The sequence below is a fragment of the Chanodichthys erythropterus genome, chromosome 17 (assembly GCF_024489055.1).
Source record: "Chanodichthys erythropterus isolate Z2021 chromosome 17, ASM2448905v1, whole genome shotgun sequence".
In the NCBI taxonomy this organism is placed as follows: domain Eukaryota; kingdom Metazoa; phylum Chordata; class Actinopteri; order Cypriniformes; family Xenocyprididae; genus Chanodichthys; species Chanodichthys erythropterus.
This window is the reverse complement of record NC_090237.1, coordinates 27,046,003-27,060,799: the sequence shown is the minus strand read 5'-3', so window position 1 is coordinate 27,060,799 and position 14,797 is coordinate 27,046,003. Positions and strand designations below refer to the sequence as shown.

The 14,797-nt window shown below is 39.6% G+C and overlaps 1 pseudogene; it reads left to right on the top strand.

Annotated features, from left to right (window-relative positions):
* The first annotated feature begins 4,313 nt into the window (after window positions 1-4,313).
* LOC137004105 (GTPase IMAP family member 8-like) lies at window positions 4,314-8,003 on the top strand (annotated as a pseudogene).
* The last annotated feature ends 6,794 nt before the right edge of the window (window positions 8,004-14,797 follow it).

Sequence of the window (14,797 nt, the reverse complement as noted above, 5' to 3'; positions counted from 1 at the left end):
AGTTCTTTTCATCTCTCCACCACCACATTTTACAGGTTTGGAAAAAACATATGATCATTTTATGTGAACTATCCCTAGTATAAATATGTTTATACTAATATTTAACCTTAGTGCACTGATAGCTGCATTAATATTAACCATATAAACAGCAAAGAAAAAAATATTAGATTTTTTAAATAATCCTTTATTTATTTATTTAATTATTAGTGATGCACCTATTTTGATTTTTCATGGCCAATAGAAGCAAATTGACCGATTCTGATACTGGTTTCAGATTGTTTTTAAAGCAAATTTATTTGTTGTTTATTTGTTCAAAAAATATGTGTAGCTCTTTGTGTCACAGACACGTCAGGCTCCACCATCCACCAATCACAACGCACTCAATCACCGGAATACTGATCACCGCCACCTGCACGTCATTAACACGCTCATCAGCACCACTACAAAGAGCACTCACACACAGCACTCCATGTCCGGTCTCGTTCGCAGATACTTACGTGTATGCTTACCTCAAGGACTCCCTGCTCTCTACTTACCAGTCTCCAGTGTGTCCTGTTCTCCCCGTGTGTTCCTGCGTCTATGTGTGAGTGCTCCTTTGTCTCCAGCGATCTCCAGCTCCAGCGATTCCAAAGACTCATTCATCTGAAAACAGAAAGGACTGTAACTATCTCTACGCTTCATCATAAACATCATATTTACCATTCCTTCACTCCTGCACTGCTGTTTATGCTCACTGGTTTTAATAAACAACACCTACCTGTGATCCTCTGTGTCCGACCCCTCTGTAACGTAACAGAAGACTGGACCAATACCGCAAAACCAGTATGAGCCAACCGGATCCCTTCCAAGCACTTGTGGATGCACTACACCGCACTCTCACCGACAATCCACCATCACCGTCACCAACAGTCACCTCTCCTTCACCGGCACCAGCAGTTACCACCGTCAACACGGTCATCTCCCCTTCTCCACCTGTCTACACCAGTCCCATGGCCAAGCCAGCGTCCTACTCAGGATCGGCAGAGGACTGCAGCGGATTTCTCCTGCAGTGTGAACTGGTCCTGGGCGGACTCCATCTGGTCTCAACACGGTGCTGTCACTCAGTCGTATTCTGCCTTTATTTCCCATTTCCGGGAGGTATTTGGGAAACTGATCTCTGATTCGTCTGCTGGTGAGAAACTCTATAATCTTAAACAAGAATCAATGTCTATTTATGATTATGCTTTGCAATTCAGAACGCTTGCTGCTGTCAGTGGATGGAATGAACAAGCTTTGATTACCACCTACCGCCAAGGATTGGAGCCTCGGGTGCGGCTGCATCTCGCTGCATACGAGGATTCCATCGGCTTAGAGAAATTCATCCAGCTTTCCATCCGCTGCGCCACTCGTATGCATGCGTGTCTTCAAGAACACCAGGGCCAGTCACTTTCCAACTCACTCCTCTGCCGGTCCGAACCCGTCAGCTCCCCAGAACCAGCCAACGAACCCATGGAAGTAGAAAACTCCCGTCTTACTCCTTCTGAGCGCCAACGTCGGCTGACCCTGAACCTCTGTTTGTACTGTGGCACGCCCGGGCATGTGATCTCTGCATGCCCTACACGACCTCCTCGTCCCATGGTGAGTGCCATTATTCCTTCTATTCGGAAAATGAAACCACTCAAGGGGCGCCACGTCTTAGTCCAATCGGACAGCCTGACAGTGGTGTCCTACATAAATCACCAAGGCGGCCTTTCGTCCAGCCGCCTCTGTCCACTGGCAAAGCGCCTTTTGGAATGGGCATTACCCAGGCTATGATCGCTCAAGGCGACGCACATACCTGGCAGAACGAACCTGGGAGCAGACATGCTATCTCGGAGCAATGTTCCCTCGGACAAGTGAATGCTCCACCCCCAGATGGTTCTCAGAACCTGAGAGATCTTCGGGAAGGCAGAGGTCGACCTCTTCGCTTCAGAAGACAACTCTCATTGCCCAACTTATTTCTTGAAGGATATGGACGCGCTGGCCCACAACTCGTCCTTTACGCTTTCCCCCAATCGCTCTGATCCCTCAGGTCATCAGACAAATCAGGAGCGAAGTTTGGTCCTCGGAGTTATTCAGGCCTTCCACGGAAGCCCCATGGCAGATCCCCCTGAGACGGGACCTCCTCTCTCAGGCGAACAGGACAAGAACTAGCAAGAACTTGCCCAGCAAGAACTCTGGGCTCTGCACCTATGGTCCCTCGATGGGAGCCTTTAAGCCTCCCCAGGACGTGCTACACACCATTTCTCAGGCGAGAACCCCGTCTACGAGAGGCCTCTACGCCCAGAAGTGGTCGGTCTTCATTGACTGGTGCTCTGCACGAAACGTAGACCCTGTTAACTGTGACGTATCTCCGATACTGTCATTCCGCCAGGAGCATCTGCACAAGGGCCTCATCCCCTCCATGCTCAACGTGTACGTAGCAGCCATCGCAGCGTTCCACGCTCCCATTGCTGACCAATCAGTGGGACGAAACAGCCTCATTGTGCGTTTCCTGAGAGGTTCTAGGCGGTTGAATCCCCACGTCCTCTCACTCTTCCCACCTGGGACCTTTCCACAGTCCTCAGAGTACTCAAAGGGCCTCCCTTTGAGCCGCTGGAGTCAGCTGACCTTCGGCCAAGCATATTGGCGACCTGCAGGCCCTCTCTGTGAGCCCTGCATGCCTTGAGTTTGGGCCCAATGACTCAAAGGTCACTTTAAAACCCAGGCATGGCTACATCCCTAAGTGCTCTTCACCCCATTCAGAGCACAGGTCATTTTCCTCTCAGCGCTGCCTCCCTCAGAGCTGGAATTACTCTGCCCAGTAAGGGCATTGAGGACCTACATTGAACGGTCACAGCCAATCCGGCAATCTGACCAGCTTTCTGTCTGCTTTGGCGGCCGCACCAAAGGGTCTCCGGTCTCAAAGCAACGACTCTCACGTTGGATAGTCGATGCTATCGCTCTGTGTTACTCCTCTATGGGCCTTCATTGCCCCATTGGAGTGAGAGCCCACTTCACTAGAGGGATGGCCTCTTCATGGGCCTGGTCTAGTGTGTCTCTATCAAGACATCTGTGAGGCGGCCGGCTGGTCTTTGCCATCCACTTTTGTCAGATCTTATAACTTGGACATCCCGACCTTGCATGCTTGGGTCCTCTCGGTGTGATGCGACGGCCTCTGTCGAGCTCCGTCATCATGCCACTTCTAGGGAGCTACCTCCCTCTCCAGTGTAACATAAAGGGTTCGACGGCTCCGGCCCTCTCACTTGTCCTCTGGGCCCCAAGGCGCCCAAGAAAAGTCTAGTCGTTCCCTGCCGTGCACAGCACGGTTGAATTCGTTCCCCATACGCAGTATGAGTGAAGTATCAAAAGGGTACATAATCAGTTACAAACGTAACATAGGTTCCCTGAGATACAGAACAAGTACTGCATTCTGTGCCATGCCACGAGGCTGCAGCTTCAGTGTCGTTGCTTCAGTCGAATGACCTGAAATCATATGGAAAAATGCCCGCTTATATAGCCATACGCCCCACCCATTTTGACGGGCTTTGGCGCGCTGCATCGTCATAGGCTCGCGCAGCTCTGCCGCGCCGTCATTGGTTCAAAAAGTTCTCCAGTTTGAACCAATGGCCGTGCAGTTACACTGCGCTATAGAAAAAGGCTTCAGCATCGAGGAAAAAGGAGCTTTTCCCCATACGCAGTACTGGTTCCGTATCTCAGGGAACCGAGGTTACGTTCGTTACCAAGTACGATTTCCAGTCTTATCCGCTTCCATTTATTTTAGCTCTACAAAAACTGTCATGTTGCTTGATATTGCAAACTTTCTTATTATCATTTTATTAAAAAAAAAAATCATAATCTTAAACACTGGTTTGAAGTGCTAAATATTTTACCATTTACAACAATTTATTCTTCTCATTAACTTATAGTCAAATAGCGGCAAGTAATCGTAAGTAAAAAATAAAGTGAATAAATCATTTTTTAAAAATTATTATTATTACCAGTTGTTGATTACATGTTGTATTTTGCATATTGATACCTTTATTATGGATATATTCTTGTGGAATCAACACACCTGACTGATCTTTGTCCTTTGTGTAAAATATATGGCTCAATAAAACAGTAATAAGGGTGCAAAGTTCTGCTGTTCTCTGTAAACAAGTTGTACTGTGCAACACAACTGTGTCTCTGACAATGCTTGTAGTACTAACTGAATATAACTGCAGTTGATGCATTATTTTAAAGGACTAGAGCTAATTTTTACCCTTTAATAAAGAATTTTGGAAAAGAGGAAGAAGAGGGATTTGAGTGTCGTCATGAATCCAAGCAGTTCACATAGCTCCTCGGGTGAGTGTGATAAATATTGATTATTGCACACTTTGATCTGTTTTAGTCATTTTAATCAAATTTTACTCTAGAAATTATGGCTGTCCGCTTATAATCGATTATTGCTCTTGATTATGTTTAAATACTTTAGCTATAGGGTACGTGTCCAAAATAAGCAGAGAACTGATTAGTTTATTGCACAATGAATCTCATATTTACATTTATGCCTGCAAACCTTATACTGAGAGCATTCACCAGAGTGAAGAACTTAGTGAAGAAAACTATAGCATTTATTTTTTGGTTTTGTGTGGATTTGTTTGGCGCCTGTGACTTAAAAGTCTATGGTTATCGATTGCATTCATATGTTCAACAGACATGTTTATGATTGGCTACAATGTTCAACACTGCTGCAAAAAAACGATTGAAGCAATTGGTGTAGATTGAAATAGAATGTTATAATCAACACTTTTCATGATTAGTTAATCGCTGCAGCCATTATTGTAATGGCATTTTTGTTAATTAATTGTCCAACCCTATAGTAATGCAATATTAACATAAACAGCTTGATGTTATTAAACAGTTTATATGTTTTATGACTTTTTATAGTACATGCTCATACCTCTGCCCTGATTCTTTCTTAACAGAGCTGAGGATTGTCCTTTTTGGACCAAAAAAGCTGAGAAAAGTTCGGCAGGAAACACTATCCTGGGCAAAAAGGAGTTTGACTTGAAGAAGACTTTGCACTGTAAGAAGATACACAGTGAAATAGCTGGCACGAAGATCACTGTGGTTGATACTCCAGGCTGGTGGAGAAATTTACCCTTTGAGGAAAATCCTGAACTGTACAAACAGGAAATTGTTCTGAGTGTGACTAAATGTCCTCCAGGACCTCATGTCCTGCTTCTGGTCTTAAATGTAGACACATTATTTCAACAAAATGATGTTCTGTGTGATAATATTAGATGCTTTGGGGATGAAGTATGGAAGCACACAACAGTGTTGTTCACCTATACAGATCATCCTGGAGATAAAACAACTCAAGTGTTGGAGAATGAAACCCTCCAGTGGCTCATCGAGAAATGTGGGAACAGGTATCATAAGCTAAATATTAAAAATTGGGGTGATGGATCTCAGGTGTTTCTTTCACTGAAGTGTGCAGAAGGGCAGTAGAGCAACATATTGCCTATCTTGGTGTAAATGTCTGGAATCACATGATTGTTCTCTTTACCTTTGGCGACTGGTTGAGAGACACAAGCATTGAGCTGTTCATTGAGAGTGAAGGAGAAGCTCTTCAGTGGATAATAGACAAATGTGGAAACAGATATCATGTCTTCAACAACAAGAACACAGAAGATGATAATCAAGTGATTGAGCTGTTTGAAAAGATTGATAAGATGGTCGCAGGAAACAAAGGAAGCTGTTTTCAGAGAAACAAGCAGATTTTAAAAGAGGTGAAAAACAGAAGGAGCAAAGTAGTGAAAAGAGCAAAACAGATGCGAGATGAAGTGCAAAAAAGAAATGAATTGAGACATTCAACATCAGGTGAGCAAACAGTGGAAACATAGTTTTTATTTTATTGGTGAAGTAATGGAAAATATTTATGGTCTGTGCTCTGTCTTTTTAAAGGAGGTGCTGAACTTTTTGAAATGAGGTTGGTGTTACTTGGACCACACTATTCTGGCAAGAGTTCAACAGGGAACACAATTTTGGGAAGAAAAGCATTTGACAGAAGAATAGAAGAGAATTTAAAAGAAAATGGGGAAGTGTCTGGATGGAATCTCACCGTGGTTTATACTCCAGGTTTTGAGAAAGATTATCTTATTGGAAAAGGACTTGAGGATGCTAAACTCAACATTTTGAGAAGTGTAATAGAAGATTCTTCAGGAATACATGCTTTCATTTTAGTCTGGAGTGTTGAGTCTTCCTTTGCGGATGAAGAGAAGTGCGCACTAGAGAAAATCATGGAGCCTCTTGGTGAAAATGTCTGGAATCACTCACTGGTTGTGTTCGCTGTTGGAGATGAACTAGGAGACACTCCTATAGAGTTATTCATAGCAAGTGAAGGAGATGCTCTGCAGTGGCTCATTGAGAAATGTGGGAAAAGATATCATGTTCTCAACAATAAGAACTGGGGTGATGGATCCCAGGTCACAGAACTGCTGGAGAAGATCGAGGAGATGGTGGCAGGAAACAGAGGATGTCTTTGTAAACTAGATGAAGAGATTTTAGAGAGAGTTGAAAGAACAGCTGCTGTACCCATTAAAAGAGCGCAGAGCATGGATGATCCACTAAATCGTAAGTTGTTCTTTTTTCCTTTTTTTTTTTTGCATATTGTGCAATATTTAAACGTTTGTATGATGTGTTTATTTATTTCCTTCCAGCTGCTGAAGGATGCAGTCCTTCCTCAGGGATCAGTTCAGCATGTGTGTCCCAGAGATCACAAGAAACACCTAAAGAGAAGCATTTCATGTCAAGTTCAAAAAGGAGCTCTGGAGTGGAGTCTCTTGGCTCTATTCCTGAGTTTGATGGAGAACCTGACTCAGATGAAGATACATGTGCAGTCTAACACTGTCTAAACTTTATTGCATGATTCTTTTCTTTTCTCATTCTGATTATAAGAACAGTTTCCTTCATTTAATAAGTTTATATATCTTTCATTACCTGTTTAGATCTGTACATATAGAACAGTTACAATTAAAGTGCTTAAACTGCATACATACAAGCCTAAGGAAATAATAAATGTCATACAAGTGGACGTTTCTTTCACTGAAGTGTACAGAAGGGCTGTGGAGGAGCATGCTCCCTGTCATGGTCCCAAAATATGTGATCACATGATTGTTGAACTTGACTGGTTCTGGTTAAGAGACACAAGAAATCATGTTCTCAACAATAAGAACTGGGGTGATGGATCTCAAGTCACAGAACTGCTGGAGATCGAGGAGATTGTGGCAGGAAACAGAGGATGTCTTTATGAACTAGACCAGTGGTTCCCAAAGTGGGGGTCGCGAGACAGCGAGGGAGGGATCGCGAGACTGTAATCGCCGACTGAACGCAACTGGCTCTGACTGGACGTGTTTGAGCGCGATCAGTCATAAGTATCAATTTACATTCATAATCGGCCTTACAGTCGTTAAGTGTGTGCGCGGCTTTATCCGTTGATATAGGCACAGAAAAAAAAATCGCACTGCAAACAAAGTATGTGTGAAACAGGCGTTAGTACGTGTGCGCCATTGCGCACAACGTTTGTATACTTTAACCACCTCCGAGGATATTGGGGGTCGCAAGTCACTGGCATCGTTATTTTGGGGGTTGTGGGCTGAAAAGTTTGGGAACCCCTGAACTAGACTGAGCCTGGTTTCTCCCAAGGTTTTTTTTTTTCACCTGATGGAGTTCCTTGCCGCTGTTCCTTGGTGAAAAACAGTATGCTAATTATACTTGCAGCCAGACTAATTATCAATATACTTAATGTATATTGTGTTAATGTATACTTAATGTGTTAATGATTAGTTAACTTGCTATTTTGAAGCACTTATTTTGTACTAAGTATATTTTAGTTGTAATAAAGTTGTATTGAAACATAACTTTAAGTATATTTACTGTACATTTGTGTGCTAAATTGGAACAACTTCAAGTTAGTACACTTTAAGTATATACCTGTAGGGGCTAATTGCATGCTTTGATTAGTGATAATAAATTGTACTTAATTTGTGTAATAATCATACTTAATTTGTGTTATTATACTTTGTGTTATAAATATACTTTGTGTTATAAGTACATTTTATTTGTGTTAAAAAGTAGACTTTATTTGTAATTTAAGTACATTACAAATGAATAACAAGTGTCTTCTGAAAACACAAGAAATATACTATGAATATATTATTTCACAGGTAATAGTATACTGTATGCTCATTTGCTTATTCCAGATACTAAAAACACACTTTGTAGTCAATAACAATACACTTTGTTATTACTTATACTTTGTACAATATATAGTCAACATTTGAAGTGAATCAAAACTTTTCATCAAAACTTCTTCTTATGACAACTTTGATTAACTTTTTTGATCCACTTCAAATGTTGACTACTGTACTTTGAATTACATAATCGCACACAATACAGTATTATAATCATGCTACAATTTAACTACAGTTTTAATGAATTACTTAGGAAACATTTTCCTAAAGTTGAAAGCATTTGTTTTCAAGGCCATTAAAATAAATAAAATGTAACAACATCACTAATGAAGAGACATATTTCATTAACAAGTCCAATGGTTTTTATTTAAACGTCACATGGTTTCAGCAAAAATTACCATGTTTTTCATTAAAGGAAAAAAAAACGTTATTGGACCAATGGCCATACTGACCCTCTATACACAAATACAAATGACACATTATATTCCATTTTCTGATGAGCTTCATTATTGCGTCTGATGGCCGCTTACACAGAGGCAGCTGACTGCAGAAACTTGTGAAGAACAGCATCTGTTAACAGAATATACAAAAGATGTATGGTCAGACAGCATGTTCAACCTTTTATTCACGTTTACAATAGTCTGTCTAAATCCTACATTGAACCAATACTATTTTTGAACAGTAGATGAGGATTAGCAGCAGGGAACTGTAACAGTATGGTATGTCGATATTGTTTCCAGTACATAGTCAAGTATATAGCAATATATGACTCTTTATGAATTAATATCGTACAAAATACGAGATGATTTGACCAATCATATGAATGGGCCGTTTTGGTGCTGCATGCATGTGCCATAAACCACCAAGCACATACTCAAAAAGGAGATAGCCTATCAAGCCAAAACCTCCTTTTCCGTTTGTTAAAGTGAAAACTAAGCATCGTCAGTTTTTCGTTTGTGAGACTGAGAAGAATAATTTAGTGATCAGAAATAACTGGTAGACTACAATTTAACTCTTTTTCTCCAGTTCTTTCTGGGATCGCGTAGGCCATTTTTTTCCTAGCTGTAGTCGTCGCCATTAAGGTCAGGCTGTGATGTTGATTGAACTGGTCCGAATTCCCAAGATTGAGCGATGTATTGCTCTTTCAGTGTTTTATTAAATAAATAAAGCATTGCGACATTGTACTTCACCTGCAAGCCTCCTCCTGTGAGTGAGCGAGGGGGATTCAGTCGAGTACTGTGACGTCAGCAGCTCTGATTAGCTGAAGGCAGTGAACAACAAAATCTGATTGGTCACATGATGCGTTCAAGTCCTCCTGGGAAGTTCGTATTTACGAGGTGGGAAGTCATGTTTATGATGGTAGGTGCGTTCAAGTTCAAGTTGAACGCACCTACCGTCGTAAACACGACTTCCCACCTCGTAAATACGAACTTCCCAGACAAGTCACTTTCGTTGGAGTATGATGGTGGTGTGCCTTCTCTAAATTAATTACACAAAATATCAACACTTCTAATTCTAGAAAATGTAGAGCAAAGAATGTGCATTGGTTGTATGTTGCTTTTTTATGTTTTTAATTAATTTATGAAGCCATTGTAAACTTTATCGTTACATATTATATTGCTATATTATGATGCTATCATATTTTTTGCTGGGAATCAGTTTACTTCATTGTAAATAGAAAAGCCTGACAATGTACCTATAAGTATTGTGGTATTTCGAAATTTTTCTCAATGACACGCCCCAACTCGTTCAGATTGGGGCTTAAAGAAAATCCTGAGCTCCCCACTCATATTTACGACATTGTGGTGGTGTTCATGTGCACTCAGTACAATACGATCTTTCCGACATGACTTGAATGCACCAGCAGACCAAGTTGAAGAGACGTTTAAATTCCAATAAACCACTCAACTCAATTTTCTTGCATGCACTTGTGCTGCTGGTGTTCAAATCTAGATTAAAGACGCATCTCTTTAGCCAAGCATTCACATAATGCATCTCATATCAGATCAATTGCACATGACTATCTTTGCTTAATGTTATGAACAGCAGCTACGCTAATTATTCTCCATTTTCTTTTCTGTTTTACCTCGGGACACTCGTCCCGAGGTGACTAGAGAGGACATCAGCTTCAGTTTGGATCCAGCCTCTTAAGAAGGCCTCAGATGACCAACACCTATGAAGAGATGGCGCCAACTCCTGCGAGGATTTCAGAAGACGCAATCATCTGGATCAACATGCACATTGCACAATTTCTATATCCTAATTATTGTTAATGTAATTCATTTTTCCAGGAGCTCATTGCTTCTACGTTCAGTTAAACTGCTAACAGTCATTGTAAAATTAATTGCCTAAATTATTACATTATTTGCTAACTGCATTCTTTAAATTGTGATGTTGACATGCATTCTCTGTAAAGCTGCTTTGAAATGATATGTATCGTGAAAAGCGCTATACAAATAAATGTGAATTGAATTGAATTGTTTAATATAGATTTGTGTGTACGATTGTAACATGATTCTTTTCTGCCAGTGTAAACTTGTTAAACATATTTACACATATTTGAAAATTGTAGGCTACTGCATATATTTAGCACATCAGTCATACATTTTAACACTTTCTGAAAGAAATATGCACAAGTAATGAAATGAATTCCAAGCATGAATAAGTAAACTTAAAAATTATACTCAAATTTAACTTTAAATACACTACAACTTCAGGATATTAAAGGTTCTCTAAGCGATCCTGAGCGGAGTAACTTCCTGTTGACGTTCGAAGTGTTGTCAAACAAAACAGAGGCTAGCTAGACCCTCCCTCCTACTCCTCCTGCCCCTCCCCTCCGTGCTTCCTGAAACAGTCATGAACGCGCATTTAAAATGTAAGTAGCTTGTGTATTGACTCTGCTTGGCGCTGTTTATTGTGTTCAGTGGTCCAGGCTGCACCAGTTTGCTTTTGTGTCCGTTTTTGCAGCTTGTGGCGACTACAGAGACCGCGTTTTTTTACAGTGTGTTCAGGGGACAGGCAGCTAGCGGATAGTGAGGAGATGTTTGCTGTATGTGACAAAAAAATTTTTTGGGCTAAAAATGCGTGAGATCGCTTAGAGCGCCTTTAAATAATGTACTTTTTAAATATACTTTCAGTGCATTGTTACAATTACTATTTTGAGCATACAGTTTAAAATATATTTTAAAGTAATGATCAAATAAATACACTTTAAAAAAATACACAGAACGTTCATTTTAAGTATATTTTTCTAAAATATATTTTTGATAATATATTATTATTTTAAAGTATGTTAAAAGTTGTATTGTGAAAATAGGTAAAAGTATGATGCTAATATACTTTTTGTATATTTAAAGACGGTACACTTTTTTGTTAGTATATTTGCAAAGTACTACTGAAAAGGGAATATATTTGAAATACAATAAAGTACTTATTTTTTCACCAGGGTTGCCTCTGGCTTGCTTAGTTGGGGACACTTGACATTCAACTTGATATTCAATGTTTTTGATCTGCCTGCATTTTGATCTGCTCTGGATTGGAGTCTCTTGAGTCTGATGGAGAACCTAATTCAGATAAAGATACCCAACCAGTCTAACACTGTCTAAACTTTATTGGATTTATTTTACTATTATTATTATTGTTGTAGTTACAGTCAACATTTGTGAAGAATTGTTGTTCTGGTATGATTTCCAATAATATAATAACCTTATTAAATTCTTGTCTTTCATGAGCTGTTTAGGTCTGTACATACAGTGCAGAACAGAGTGTTCCCTAGTGGAAAAAAAAGTATGCTAAGTATACTTGCAGCAAGACTAATTATTAGTATATTTCAAGTGTGTTAATGATTAGTTCATTTAAAGTGTGCTATTTTGAAACAACTAATTTTGTACTAAGTATATTCAAGTTGAAATTAAGCAGTATTAAAATACAACTTTAAGTATATTTAGTATACTTTTGTGTGCTAAATTGGAACAACTTCAAGTATACTTAGTACACTTTAAGTATATGTCTGTGTAGGGACTAATTACATGCTTGATTAGTGATATTAAAGTGTACTTAATTTGTGTTATAAGTGTACTTTATTTGTGTTATAAGTATATTTTTTTGTTATAATATACGTTGTATTATAAGTATACTTTATTTCTGTCATAAGTTTACTTTTATTTGTGTTATAAGTATACTTTATTTCTGTTATGAGTACACTTTGTGTTATAAGTACACTTTATTTGTGATTTAAGTACATTACAAAATAATTACGAGTGTCTTCAGAAAACACAAGCAATATACACTGAATATATTATAGTATATACTATGCTCAGTACCTTTGGCTTATTCCAAATATTAAACATTACACACTTTGCAGTCAATAACAATACACTTTGTTATTACTTATACTTTGTATAATAAAGTTGTCCTAACTTTTTTGATCCACTTCAAATGTTGACTACTGTACTTTGAATTACATAATCTCACACAATACAGTTGTGCTACTATTTAAAGTTACAGTTTAACACATTTTCCCAAAGTTGAATGCATTTGTTTTCAAGGCCACTAAATTAAATTAAATATAAGAACATCACTAATGAAGAGACATATTGTCAGGGTTCTGTCACTTCTGTCTAGTTTATTTCTCGGTCTCGTGACAGAGCTCTGACACTCCCGTTCTTGTCCTGTTTTGTGTGAGCGTACGGTCTCGAGTGTTCTCGAGCCGTGCGCTCTCTTGTCTGCGTGCCTTGTTTCATGTTGGGAGCGTGCGTTCTTATGAGTTCTCATAGTTGCGTGTTCATGTCTCGTCTTGTGTAAGCACATGGCTTGTGATTTGTCTTCATTGGCCATGTGCTTGTGTCTTTGTTTTGTTTGGTGTGAGCACATGGCTTGTCGTGTTTCTTTGTGCCATGTGCTCTCGTCTATTGTCTTGACCCCGCCCACCTTGTTACCTGATTATTGGTTGATTTGCCCCACCTGTCCTCCCTCATTACCTGCCTTGTTTGCTCTCCTATTTATTCTCCTTGTGTTTGCAGTCCTGTGCTGGTTCGTTGTTGTATTTTCTGCCGTATTTTCCCTTGTGTGTCAAGTCAAGTGCAAGTCAAGTGCAAGTCAAGTGCAAGTCAAGTGCAAGTCAAGTGCAAGTCAAGTGCAAGTCGAGTGCAAGTCGAGTCGAGTCGAGTCCTGTTTTGTTAAGTCTGTTTTTTCCCCATGGGGTAGTTTTTGTTGTGTTTTGTTTTATTTTTTTTTATTATTAATAAAAGCCCTCTTCCCTGCAATTGAGTCCTCGCTCCTTCCAACCCTGACACATATTCCATTAACAAATCCAATAGTTTTTATTTAAACTTAACATAAGATTCAGCAAAACTTACCATGTTTTTCATTAAAGAAAAAAAAATATTGGACCATGGTGACCCTCTATACACAAATACAAATTACACATTATATTCCATTTTCTGATGAGCTTCTCATTGTGTCTGATGGCACAATGATGACCGCAGAGACTCGTGAAGAACAGCATCTGTTGACAGAATATGCCAAAGATATAACACAATGTTCAACTCTTTATTCACGTTTACAATAGTCTGTCTAAATCCTACATTGAACCAATACTATTTTTGAACAGTAAATGAGGATTAGCAGACTTGGGTAAAGTTGGTTTTATATTCGCACATTCGGACTTCTGATAAATTCAGACTTTCCAATAAATGTGCAATAAATTAATGTTTGCAAATTTTAAGCAGCGACATGATATTGACAACCAACGATTGTCAACTTACAACATTTTTCACAGTCGATCAAAATAGGCAAGTATTGTTTTAATGGCATTTTTACTTGTGAATGTCCACTGAATGTCCAATGTAGTGTGATTAACAAGGCTATTGAATACGGATATCCGAATGTGCGAATATAAAACCAACTTTAGCCTACCCAAGTGATTAGCAGCAGGGAACTGTATCAGAATGGCATGTCGATATTTTCGGTACACAGTCAAGCATTCAACACTTTATGAATTAATATCGTCCAGAATACAGGCTGATTTGACCAATCATATGAATGTTTTGGTGCTGCATACGTGCCATAAACCACCACACAAAAACTCAAAAAGGAGATATCAAGCCGAAATATCGCTCTCCGTTTGTTAAAGAAAATAAAATAAAGTTTGTTAACTGGTAGACTACAGCTTACCTCCAAATAGCAGCACTTTTCTTCGGTTCTTTCAGGATCGCGTAGGCAATTAGATTAGCCGGTTGTCGTCGCCATCACGGTCAGTCTGCGATGTCACTTGATTGAACTGGTCAGAATCCCCAAGATTGAGCGATGTATTGCGCTTTCAGTGTTTTATTAAATAAATTATACATTGCGACATTATACTTCACCTGAGTGACTGAGCGAGGGGATTCAGACGACGACCGTGACGTCAGCAATTCTGATTGGCTAAAGGCAGTGAGCAACAAAATCTGATTGGTCACAGACCAAGCTGAAGAGACATTTGAATTCCGATAAGTTTAACCACTCAACATGTTTTCGCATGTAACGTTACTTGTGCTGCTGGTGTGTTGTTTAATATAGAT